The following is a 12,053-nucleotide window of genomic DNA, read 5'->3' as shown; positions in this document are numbered from 1 at the left end:
ATCGGCCTAAAATGACCAATTATTTTAACGGAGCCAGACCCTGCTGCCCTGGCCGTGGTCCAGTCTGGGCTGAGCTGTGTGGGCCTGGGACCGGGTCACCAGGCTCGCTGGCCCACAGTCGCGTGTTCCCCGTGGGGCGAGACCAGGTCCCCGAGCGCCCCGGGGCCCTGCTGCCGGTGGAGCCTCAGCCCCCGCGGGAGGATACGCTCCGGGGCAGGGGACCAGCCAGGGTTTTGTCTCTGGCACCCCTCCAGCTCCTTGGGTGGCTCACCCCATCCATCGCCCGAAGGAGAGCTGGTGCCCGCCGTGTCCTGGTCCGTGTGGGTGTCCTGTCGCCGCTGCCCTTGCAGGGACAAAGAGACGCCAGTGGGAAGGCCTGGCGGCGGCTGCCCACATGTTCCACAGGCCCTGAGCGATTTTCATGGGGATGTACGTGCGTGACCATCGGGGACGGTACGGCTCCCGGGTGTCACTCCCCACTTCACAGCCCCGGAGGCCCACGTCGCGCCAGCACCCGCACCAGGCTCCCGCAGCTGGGCCTGAAGGCTGGGGACCGCCTGCCCTGACGTCACCTGATGCCTCGGGACAGCCCTGCGTGCAGGGCCCCGGGCAGGGAGGGGGCGCCGCGGCCTTGCTCGTGTCCTCAGCAGTGCCCATGGCCGGCCGCGCCCTGGGGGTCGTCACGGGCACCTACCGCCGTGGGCCATCAGGCGAGCAGAGACCCTCCCTGACGTTGACCGGCCCGCGTCTTCCCAAACCCTCGGAGCGGGCGGGAAAGGGGTGTCCCTGTTCCAGGGTGGTCCAGCAGGTGGCACAGCCTGAGGGCGCCAGGCCCACACTACCCTGGTGGCCTCCGCCCGGGCCTCGCCCCCTGGGTGCAGCTGTCACCGTCCTTCCCTCGGGAGCCTGCGTGCATTGTGAACCTTATTTTAAGGAAGGAAACATCAGATTCAGGAGCTTCAGCCTCTTGCTCTACCCAGGAGGGGTCCTGAGGCCTGGATGTCCTCGGGTGGGCCGCGGCCGGGCCTCCACTTGCTGGTGCGTTTGCACGTGGGTCTGTAACCCTCTTGTCGCCCGTTGGCCTCTACGAACTTCCGTTAGCAAATGGCATTTTGAGGCTGCCCGGTCGATGAAGACTATAGAAGAGGGAGGAAAGACGCCAGATGTGATTGATAGAGGAAGCGACCTCAGAGATGCTAAAAGGGTGGTTACCGCACACGTGTGTTTTAATCAGAAGACGTATAAAACTAATGTCCGTGCTCGCAAAAGAAAAAAGCCAAGGGGCAAGCTCAGATTCATTTACTCCTTTAAGGACATATACTGAGCGCCTGCCACGTGCCAGATGTTCCAGACACCAGAAATACAGCTGTCAGCGTGGCCAACAGATACCTACCTTCCAGAAGTTTCTGCTCTAGGGGCAGACGAGGGCAGGGGGTGAGAGTCCTGTGGAGGCAGGTGGTCATGGATGTCTAACCTCAATTTCTGAGTATGGTGCAGAAATCTGACTTCCATCCACTTAAAAATCTCTCTTTGGGAACATAATAGCTGCAGAGTACGTTGTGTTTGAGCTCGTATGCAGTCAGTGTGTCGTCATTAAATGTCAGAGGCACTCCCCAGAGGGCTGTTAGGGACCAACCACTTCCACCGGCAAGTCCCTACTTCCCTGTATTTTAATACGCTGGGGTCCACGTAAGGCCTCCTACTTTTTAAAAATTTTATTTATTTATTTTTTAAGATTTTATTTATTTATTCATGAGAGACATAGAGAGAGAGGCAGAGACACAAGCAGAGGGAGAAGCAGGCTCCAGGCAGGGAGCCCGATGCGGGACTCGATCCCAGGACCCCGGAGGGTCACGCCCTATGCTGAGGGCAGATGCTAAACCGCCGAGCCCCCCAGGGATCCCCAGGATCTCCCTTTTAAAAGAAAAAGAGTAGAAAGATAGTTTAAGAATTATGCATCTTAGGATGCATAATCCTAAGATTATGTGTTTTGTATTATGTATTTATTCTCATGTGTTTCTGATATTTTTGTTTTTTTTTCCGAAATGACGGCATTCATTCCATAAATTGGGGTGACCTTAGGTTTTTGTGTTTCACTCCATTTGAACAGCACAAAGAAAAATGCCCCCTCCCTACCCCCGCTCCTCCAGACTAAGATCAGCCCCAGAATAAGCTCAAGGAGGGAGGAACCCCGTCCCTTACCCGAGGTCTTCCCTCGGAAGCCAAAGTGTCGCAGCTGCTGTTGCTCAGGGCTCAACCAGCCCACCCTGCTCTGTTGTTCTGGAAGGTACAGACAGCCTTGGGGGTTCCAGGACTGCTCCTGCTCCCCAGAGTACAACATGTGTTTTCCTTTCCTCTCTAGGTGGCAGCACAAAGACAGAAAAGGGGCAAGTGACAGCAAAGCCTGGCTGCTTCTCCTCTAACTTCAGCCATTCTCAAGGGTGGCTAAGACTTTTTCTTCTGCACCTTCTAGAAATCCTGTAAATCCCAAAAGCTGTATTTTAAAGAACTAACCACTAACAATGCATTTCTTGGGTTCATACCACTGGTGCCTTGGGGGCAAGGCCCTGCCCTGGAGGCAGTTCTCTTGTGGAGCTTGAAAACCTGCGGAGGGCCCACAGCCTGAGGCACCAGCCTGTCTCCCAGTTTACCGTATGGCGCTTCGGACTTCAACACAGTGGGGGGGGGTTGGGGGCGGGTGGCTCACGGTGAGGCTGGGGCCTTTCTTCTTCTTTTTTTTTTTTTTTTGCATATTAATTTTTTTACTGGAGTTTTATTTGCCAACATATAGCATAACACCCAGTGCTCATCCCGTCAAGTGCCCCCCTCAGTGCCCGTCACCCAGTCACCCCTACCCCCCGCCCTCCTCCCCTTCCACCACCCCTAGTTCGTTTCCCAGAGAGGAGTCTCTCATGTTCTGTCTCCCTTTCTGATCTTTCCCACTCATTTTCTCTCCTTTCCCCTCTATTCCCTTTCACTATTTTTTATATTCCCCAAATGAACGAGACCATACAATGTCCTTCTCCGATTGACTTACTTCACTCAGCATCACACCCTCCAGGTCCCTCCACGTCAAAGCACATGGTGGGTATTTGTCATTTCTAACGGCTGAGGCCTTTCTGAAGGCTGACCACATGGCCTGTCCTGCTTTCCCGGGGTGGGGTAAGCATGTTTTAGGAAGGTGTGTGCTGACCATACACACTTGATTCCACACCGGAAGCTTTGACGACCCAAGTTCCTACCCTTACTTTAAAAAAAAAAAAAGAAAGAAAGAAAAATCCCGACTTCTCTTTCCTCCTTACCAATTTGGCAGCTTCTAATTCAAAACAATACCCGACCATGTGCATTTTACAATCTGCTGGACTTACAAACATTGATTCTTTTTTTTTTTTTTTTAAATCTAGTATGGGCAGCCCGAGTGGCTCCTGGTTTAGTGCCTGCCTTCAGCCCAGGGTGTGATCCTGGAGTCCCGGGATCGAGTCCCACATCAGGCTCCCTGCATGGAGCCTGCTTCTCCTTCTGCCTCTGTCTCTGCCTCTCTCTCTCTCTCTCTCTCTCTCTCTGTCTCTCATGAATAAATAAAAATTTTTTTAAAAGAATATAAAAAATCTAGTATGTGTATTATTACTTTTTTTTAAGTGAAGACATAAGACATGGGGGAAAATGGGAAGTAGATGCTGGAAACTCATTTAGTGGGGATTCTGATGCACGGTGAGTATGTGTAGGGGGCAGCGGAGGGGTTTGTGCAAAAGTGCCCCGGGATCAGAGCTAGCTGGCTCACTTGACACACAAGAGGAATGGGGTTGAAGCCACTCAGTGGTCCTCCTGCATTCCGACAGGACCCCACACCTCTTCTTGCGGAAACAACTTTGTTTCTGACTCTCTAATTCCAGCAGGTAGGTGGAACGTGGTTCTGGAAAGTACTCTGTAACTTCTTACACATCTTTCACACGCGCAGAAGTTTCCATTGACCGTGAAGGACTTTCAGTATGCCGGAGCTCTGTAGCTTAATATTCCTGTGCTCCTCTTCGGGGACCTAACGCTAGAGAGTCAGCTGTGGAATTCAGGGGTACGCCAGGAGGGAGCCTCCGTGTGTTGGGAAGCACCTGTTTGGAATCCGGGCCATCGGGGTAAGAACCCAGAGCCTGACACCTAGGGCTTCACACAGTTGTGGAGTTAGAACCTGGCCTTTTCTGTCCCCTCCTTGCATCATCCCAAGCACTGTCCTCGGAGGCCAGGGTGTATTTTGATCCAAAGCAACTACCAACGACACTGGAGTTTTACTGCCAAGTGTGCAAATCGGTTGGCCTCTTAGGACCTCATTTCCGGGCTGGAGAGCCAGCTAACAGGCGGGCTGTCCCTTGCTCTTCTCCCCCAGGACGATGCTCTGGGGAGACCCGTGTGTGGGCGCCCTGCTCCCACGGGTACGAGGCTGCCCCAGCTCCAGAACGGCTTGCCGAGCAGTCGTGTGTCTTCCATCGGCACTTGCCAACTGTGTCCTTGATCCCCTACCTCCTTCTCTCCTCTTCTCTCTCTCTCCCCCTACCACCTTCACACACACACACACACACACGTGTGTGCGCTCACTTACTGCCTCAAATATAACCCACTCCTTGGTGACCAAAGTCCCTGAACACTGGTGACACCTCAGTTGTCACTAGAAGCCCCACTCTCTTATCTGCACCCCAACCTCGTACTCCATTGGCCTCAACTTTGAAGAACTACTAACACTTTAAATTCAGGACACCTGAAATTATAAAAATCTATTACTTATTAAATCTGTACACAGTGATTCATGATCTACTCTCCAAAAACAGTTGAAAAGACAACAGGAGGCCAAAAGGACGTACCCGCACCTTTGCACAAGCGGCTCTGGGTACGGGTTTCCCAGGCCCTGAACCGGCTCCTGTCGGAGTTGTCTGGTCTCCAGCACCCCGCAGCTGGCAGCCCCACACTCACTTTCCCTACAGTCTATACCGTGTTGTTGGATTGCTGTGTATAGTGTCGGGTATCATGTCATTCTGTCTGACAAATGCTTCTCAGGAAAACACACAGATCAGTGGCCATCCGGTCCCAGCGCGCAGGCCTCAGGCCCTGTCCCACCTGCCTGGTGGCCGCCCTAAACCATCCATCAAGGCACCGGTAAAACGAGATACTCCTTCCTTGCCAGATCGTCCAGGACTTTGAGAGAACAGTCCTGCTGCCAGCCGGAGAGGCTGTGGGAAGCGAGCCTGGTGGGGAGGAAAGAAAAGACGACTTCTGGAGGCCAAGTTGGAAAACGAGGTGCAAAGTCTTGAAATATCGTATTCCCTTGGCTGCAGCGACAGCCACTGGCAGGAACCGGGGAAGCAGTCGGGAAGGTGCAGAGCTTCCCTGCAGCGTGTGACCCCCAGCTTGCAGGAAGGCCAGAAGGGGAGCCGAGGGAGGTCGCCCCGCCTTGCCTGTGCCTCGGGCCTGTGGGGTCGGTTGTGGCCCCAGCGGCCAGCACTGCGCCTGCGCAGCTCGGGGGAGCCCTGGTGCAAGGAGGCGCTCCAACCCCGGAGGGGCCTTGAGGACGCCTCCCAGCTTCCGTGTGCCCCACGAGCTGCAGCCCTTGACACGTACTAAGTGGTTTAGTGCCTATTTTTCAAATGAAAGTGAAAACAACTTCAGTTAGATTCTCAAAAGAACTAAGATTTTTTTAAAAGATTTTATTTATTTATTTATTCATTAGACACAGAGAGAGAGAGAGGCAGAGACACAGGCAGAGGGAGAAGCAGGCTCCATGCAGGGAGCCCGAGGCGGGACTCGATCCCGGGTCTCCAGGGTCACGCCCTGGCCCCGAGGCAGGTGCTCCACCGCGGAGACCCCCGGGGCGCCTGGAAACGCTATAATGTCTTAATTACCTCCCCGTGACCTCAGTAAAGAACATGCATTCTTCCCAAAAAAGCAGAATAAAAAGTGACCCAGGAGCTGTAACAGGATTCTACCTCCGCCGACCTGCCGCGAGGGGGCCTGGGGAGCAGCCGTGGGCCCCCACCCCGGGGCGGGGAGGGCCCACCTCGCAGGGGCCAGGCTTCCACTCAGGCCTCTTTATTCTTCTTTTTCGAGGCCTTCTTAGTGCAGCCGTGGGCCGGCGCCCCACGAGGGAAAGCGAAGCCCCAGCGGTCGCAGGGCTCACAGCCCTAAACTGGGCGCCGTCCCTGGGGCTGCGATGGGCCTCAGTGCGGGGCGAGGTCTCCGCCAGAGCTTGCCCCCCGCCCCCCCCCCAGTCTACACCCGCCCCCGGGGCGCCGCGCCCAAGGCTACCCGCTCCTCCTGGCCTAGAGGCGGAGGCTGCCTGCTGTTCATCTTCTGGGGACGAGCGCGCCCATGTCGCTGTCCGGGGGAGCCCAGGGCACCCAGGTGCCGCCTTTAACCCCCGCTGGGAGGCCTGCAGCCCGCGGCGGGGCATCAGGTGAGCCGGCAGGGCGCGGGGCTCCCTGAACTTCGGGGCTCCGGGGGGGGGGCGGCGAGCGGAGGGGCTTCCCTGGAAGCGGATGCAAGCGCGGGTTCCCGCCCCAAGAGACCAGCCGCCAGCACGGAGCTCGGGACCGCGGGGTGGAGCCGCAGGTGCGCCCGGCTGGGACCCTCGGGATCTGCGCAGGCGCGGCCCGGGCCAGGCTCCGAGCTCCGCGGACGCAGGAGGACGCCTCCCAGGCCTCGGGGTCCGGAGGGTCCCTTTGGGTTATGGTCTCGCTGTTCTGGGCCGACGGGGGGGGCCACGGGGGGGCCACGGGGGGCCACGGGACCGACAGGTGCAGCTCCGCGGGGAGTCGTGGTGAGAACGTGCCCTCCAAGGAGGCACCGCAGGGCCCGGCAGGACAGCAAGAGCGCTGGGCGGGGGCGGGGCGGGCAGGTCCAGGCAGGGCCCCAGGAGCCCCCCGCCCCGGGTGCCCCGGAGAGACCCCGCCCCCGGGTGCCCCAGGAGAGACCCCGCCCCCCTGGTGTCCCAAGAGAGACCCCGCCCCCCGGGTGCCCCAGGAGAGACCGCCCCCCTGGTGCCCCAGGAGAGACCCCGCCCCCCTGGTGTCCCAGGAGAGACCCCGCCCCCAGGGTGCCCCAGGAGAGACCCCGCCCCCCTGCTGTCCCAGGAGAGACCCGCCCCCGGGTGCCCCAGGAGAGACCCCGCCCCCCTGGTGTCCCAGGAGAGACCCCGCCCCCGGGTGCCCCAGGAGAGACCCCGCCCCCCGGGTGTCCCAGGAGAGACCCGCCCCCGGGTGCCCCAGGAGAGACCCCGCCCCCCGGGTGTCCCAGGAGAGACCCCGCCCCCCTGGTGTCCCAGGAGAGACCCCGACCCAGGCTGCCCCAGGAGAGACCCCGCCCCCCTGGTGTCCCAGGAGAGACCCCGCCCCCGGGTGCCCCAGGAGAGACCGCCCCCCTGGTGTCCCAGGAGACCCCGACCCCCGGGTGTCCCAGGAGAGACCCCGCCCCCCGGGTGTCCCAGGAGAGACCCCGACCCCCGGGTGCCCCAGGAGAGACCCCGCCCCCCGGGTGTCCCAGGAGAGACCCGCCCCCGGGTGCCCCAGGAGAGACCCCGCCCCCCGGGTGTCCCAGGAGAGACCCCGCCCCCGGGTGCCCCAGAGAGAGACCCCACCCCCCGGGTGTCCCAGGAGAGAGACCCCCGACCCCGGGTGCCACAGAGAGAGACCCCGCCCCCGGGTGTCCCAGGAGAGAGACCCCGCCCCCCTGGTGTCCCAGGAGAGACCCCGACCCCCGGGTGTCCCAGGAGAGACCCCGACCCCCGGGTGTCCCAGGGGAGAGACCCCGACCCCGGGTGCCCCAGGAGAGAGACCCCGCCCCCGGGTGCGAGAGGGAGCCAGCTTTCAGAGCCCCTGGAGTCAGCTCTCTGTTGTCAAGGGGCCCAGAGGCCGTCACCACTAAATGGGCAGGAATCATTTTACTGCTCACCTATCTTCCCAGTGAATGCTTTTCAACGCCAAGTGTTTACCTTTCCAAAGAATAAAGACTCCTAAAAAGGGTGGTGGAGTTTATGGCTGCAGGAAACTGGCTCCCAGGTGGCTCTGCTGACAGGTTTATAAGGCCAAGGGAGTTCGTAAGGTAAAAAGAATTTCTGAGCAAATATATTTTTAGGAAATGGATGTTTCGCTTTTTTTCCCTTTTAACCAATATGCGGGTCATTTGCGTTGATCTCATTAATGGACTATGAAAACTGGTTGAAATGAGGTGTTGTTTTTTAAGTGTGAACAAAAGTACCAATGTGTATTTTGTTTTGTTTTGTCTTGTTTTAAAAGATGAGCTCAGTAAAAGACACCTTTGGGTCTTCGAATATATGTATTTTGTCTGTTTTTAAAATGGCTGATCTGCCAAAGTTATTTTATTCATGTTTTAGCAAATGAATACTGTGTTGTTTATAGTGTCCAGAGCACTCGCCCGAACAGGCACCTTGACACGGCCAGGATTTGGTCGTTGGAGGATTAATAGCAGAGTAGATGCCGTTGTCTCGGTTGCATTCATGATTATATGGATATGATGTTTATTAAAACGTCTGGTTTTTAAACAATTGCCATGGAAGTCGGAAGGAAGGCAGGGGAGCAGCAGAAGGGCTTGGGGACTGGAAATGGTACCACAGCCCACGCACTTCTGGCAGGACGGGCCTGCACAGCCAGGAGAATTGTGTGGAGAACACGGGCTCCGAGAGCAAGTCTTCACCCTCTTGCAAGTATCCTCAAGCCTCAGTGGCACCACCAGTGATTAATATGTTGGCGTCAGACCCTGGGTTGTCCCACTGTCTTAAGGCTTTAGAAATCCTTTCTCTTCCCTGGAGCAATGAGGTCTGGACAGATGCTCTGCCCCGATGATAAGCTAAGAAAAAATCCTGAATACTTTAAACCCATCTTGAGGCTTCAAAATACCTACACGCTCTGGAAAGTGAATCCCGAATTGTTTTTTCTTTAAAGGGTCTTCACAATGAGCTGCTTCAATCCTTGAGAGCAATCACATTGAATTTGAAATATGAATGTCCATGTACTTTCCCGGGTAAGTGTAAAGCTGGGGGGTCTGTCTCTCCCCGTGTCTTCCTGGAAGTTGTGGAAGGTAAAAGTAAAGTCAGAAATGAACATAAGAGGGTTACCTGGGGGCTCAGGGTTGTGCATCTGCCTCGAGCTCAGGGCGTGACCCTGGGGCTTCTCCCTCTGCCTGTGTCTCTGCCTCTCTTTCTCTCTCTCTCTCTCTCTCTCTCATAAATAAATAAAACCTTAAAAAAAATAAAATAAAAAATAAAAACCAAAGTCATTTAAAGACACTGATGCAAAAATACAAAGCAAAATCCTACCAGACTCAAGTGACTCATTAAAAGAACAGTATAGTAACAAAGCGGGATTTATTCCAGGCAAAGATGGTTCAATTTTAGGATGTCTACTTCTATGAATTCACCAAATAAATGATCAAAGAGAAAACCGTGTGTTTTTCCCTGTAGATGCTTTGAAGATGTGTAATAAAATTCAGCCTCCATTACTGACCTAAAAAAAATTCAGTGACAAGGAATAGATGTGTACTTGCTAACATAAACCAAGTTGAGGGTCAGCGTTATGTGTATGGGGCACCTGGGGGGTTCAGTGGGTTAAGCACCTGCCTTTGGCTCAGGTCATGATCCTGAGGTCCTGGGATCGAGTCCTACATGGGCTCCCTACTTATAGGGCGTCTGCTTCTCCCTCTGCCTCTGCTTTCTGTCCTCAACCCCCCCCCACTCATGTTCTCTCTCTCTCTCTCTCTCACTCGTTTTCTCTCTCAAATAAATAAAATCTTTTTTAAAAAGTCAACATTATATTTAAAGGAGACTAAAGTCAAGAATAAGCTGAAAATGTTATACGCGGTAAAAGAGAAATTTGGCACGTAAGAAGTGAAAAGAAAAATCATCATTATCTGCAAATGACTTATTTGTGTGCTTGGATGACCCAAGAAGATCGATCATCTGAAAAAAGTCTATGAAAATAAGAATTTAGTAAGGTGGCTTCATACAAAATCAATTTTGTATGAAAATCAATAGAATTTTCAAAAGCTTTCATACATTTAAAAAACTGCTTAGGAGATATAACGAAAGACCTTTTTACACTCAGAATAACAACAACAAAAAAGCTAAAATAACCAAGAATGATGTTTTAGATCTTTATGAAATAAAGACTTTGATCCTAAAAGACACAAAAGCAGCTTTAAACAAATGCAGGCATACCATGTGCTCAGATAAAAGGAACGACTATCCTAAAGACGGCAAGTCTCCCTAAATTAAATCTCCCTGTGTGTAATTCCAATTAGTATTACTGCCAGATTATTTTACAACTCAACAAGTTGACTCTAAAGCTCATATGAGAAAATAAATTAGAATATTCAGAAGAAGTCTTTGAAACAAGACTAACAAGGTGTACACTAGCCATCTCACATATTATAGTTTTATGTTACAAAAATTAAGAGTGTGATATTACATGAATAGACAAAGAATCAAAATAAAAATACTGCAAATAGACCTAAAAGTGTACTAAGACTTCATATATGATAGAAGTAACAAATCAGTAGCAAAAATACAGGCCTATTTAATATGTAGTTTTAGGGCAAGTAGCAATTTAGAAAAAAATTAAGTTAGGTCCATGCATGGGGATGAATTCTAAATGGATCAAAGATTAAATTAAAGATAAAAGAAATGGAAGAAATAAGGGAGACTTAAACATAAAATCCTTAAAAAAAAATTCTTCCTGGCAAAAATCAATATGAACAAAGTTGAAAGACAGGATAACTGGGAAAAACTATCTGTACCTCATATCACAAAGTACCAATTTTCTACAAACTGAGCTATAAAAGGACAAACCACTGGAAAAATGGGCAAGGAATTGGCACTTTAAATGACTGGAAATGCACCAAATTGCAAATGTATCAGTCCTTTGACGCACTGATTCCAGTTCTGGGGATTTATAAACCTGCACCTGTGCGAAACAATGTATAGGTGAGATCATTCGTGTCATCGCTGATTGACACAAGATTGGAAACACCCGAACGTTGGTCTCCAAGGGGCTAATTAACTGAATGATGTGCATCTGCATGATGTGTTCAGGTTGTCAGTGGCTATGTAGCAAACGACCTCAAACTACAGTGATTAGGACAAAAATGTGTTATCATCTCTCCGTGTTCCGTGGGCTGAGTGGACTCAGCTGGGCGTTGGGTGGGGTTGCGGTCAGGTGTCCCGTCTGGGCGCCACGGCCTGGTGAGCCAGCTGGGCCCGGCCCACACCTCTGCGCCGTCTCCCCAGAAGCCTAGCTCGGTGTCCACACAGTGTGGTGGCCTCAGGGCAGCCAGATGCGCCCGAAGCCTCTTCCCCCACCCCCGGGGGACGGTCCCAAATGCGGAAGGTGGAGGCAGCAAGCCTCTTGCACCTAAGCTGCGTCCACAGCATCACTTGCGCTGTATTCCATTAACGGCGCTGTTATCGAATGAATCGTTAAGTCTGGCACGTGTTCAAGGCCAGGGAAGGAGAATCGACCCCTCAACGGGAAGACGAACAGAAGATGGGGCTTTAATGTGCCACATATTGAAAACATGCAGTTGTAAAAAAAAAAAAATGAGGATGTTCTCTGTATGCGGACGTGAAAAACGTCAGGTTCTATTGTTAAGTGAAAAACCTTAGAACAACGTAAGTAGCTCCGTTTACACCAAGTAGGCAGGCGTGGGGAATAAAAACACCCAGGTTTGTTTGCTTCTATTTTCATAAAGAAAATAAGAAATCAGTTAGAAATGCTTATCTCTGATGAGAACAGTGGGTGTGGTTAGGTTCAGAGGTAGAAGAAAGACTTCTTGGCTTTTATGTTATTTTGACTTTTGAAATGAACTGAAAAAAAAAAAAAAACACTTGGAATTCTTAAATGTAGAGATGCTCAACCTTGCTCGTTTCCTTAGGGACCTGGTGCTATTGGGGGACCCAGGCCATGGGCTCTATTTTGACAATCCCATTGGTCTCCAAGAAATCTTCATTTCACCCTCACAGTGATACAAATCTACCCAGAAAAATAGCCCATTTGGTCCCCCGT

This window comes from Canis lupus, chromosome 22 (assembly GCF_011100685.1).
Source record: "Canis lupus familiaris isolate Mischka breed German Shepherd chromosome 22, alternate assembly UU_Cfam_GSD_1.0, whole genome shotgun sequence".
NCBI classification, from domain to species: domain Eukaryota; kingdom Metazoa; phylum Chordata; class Mammalia; order Carnivora; family Canidae; genus Canis; species Canis lupus.
This window is presented reverse-complemented; position numbering follows the sequence as displayed.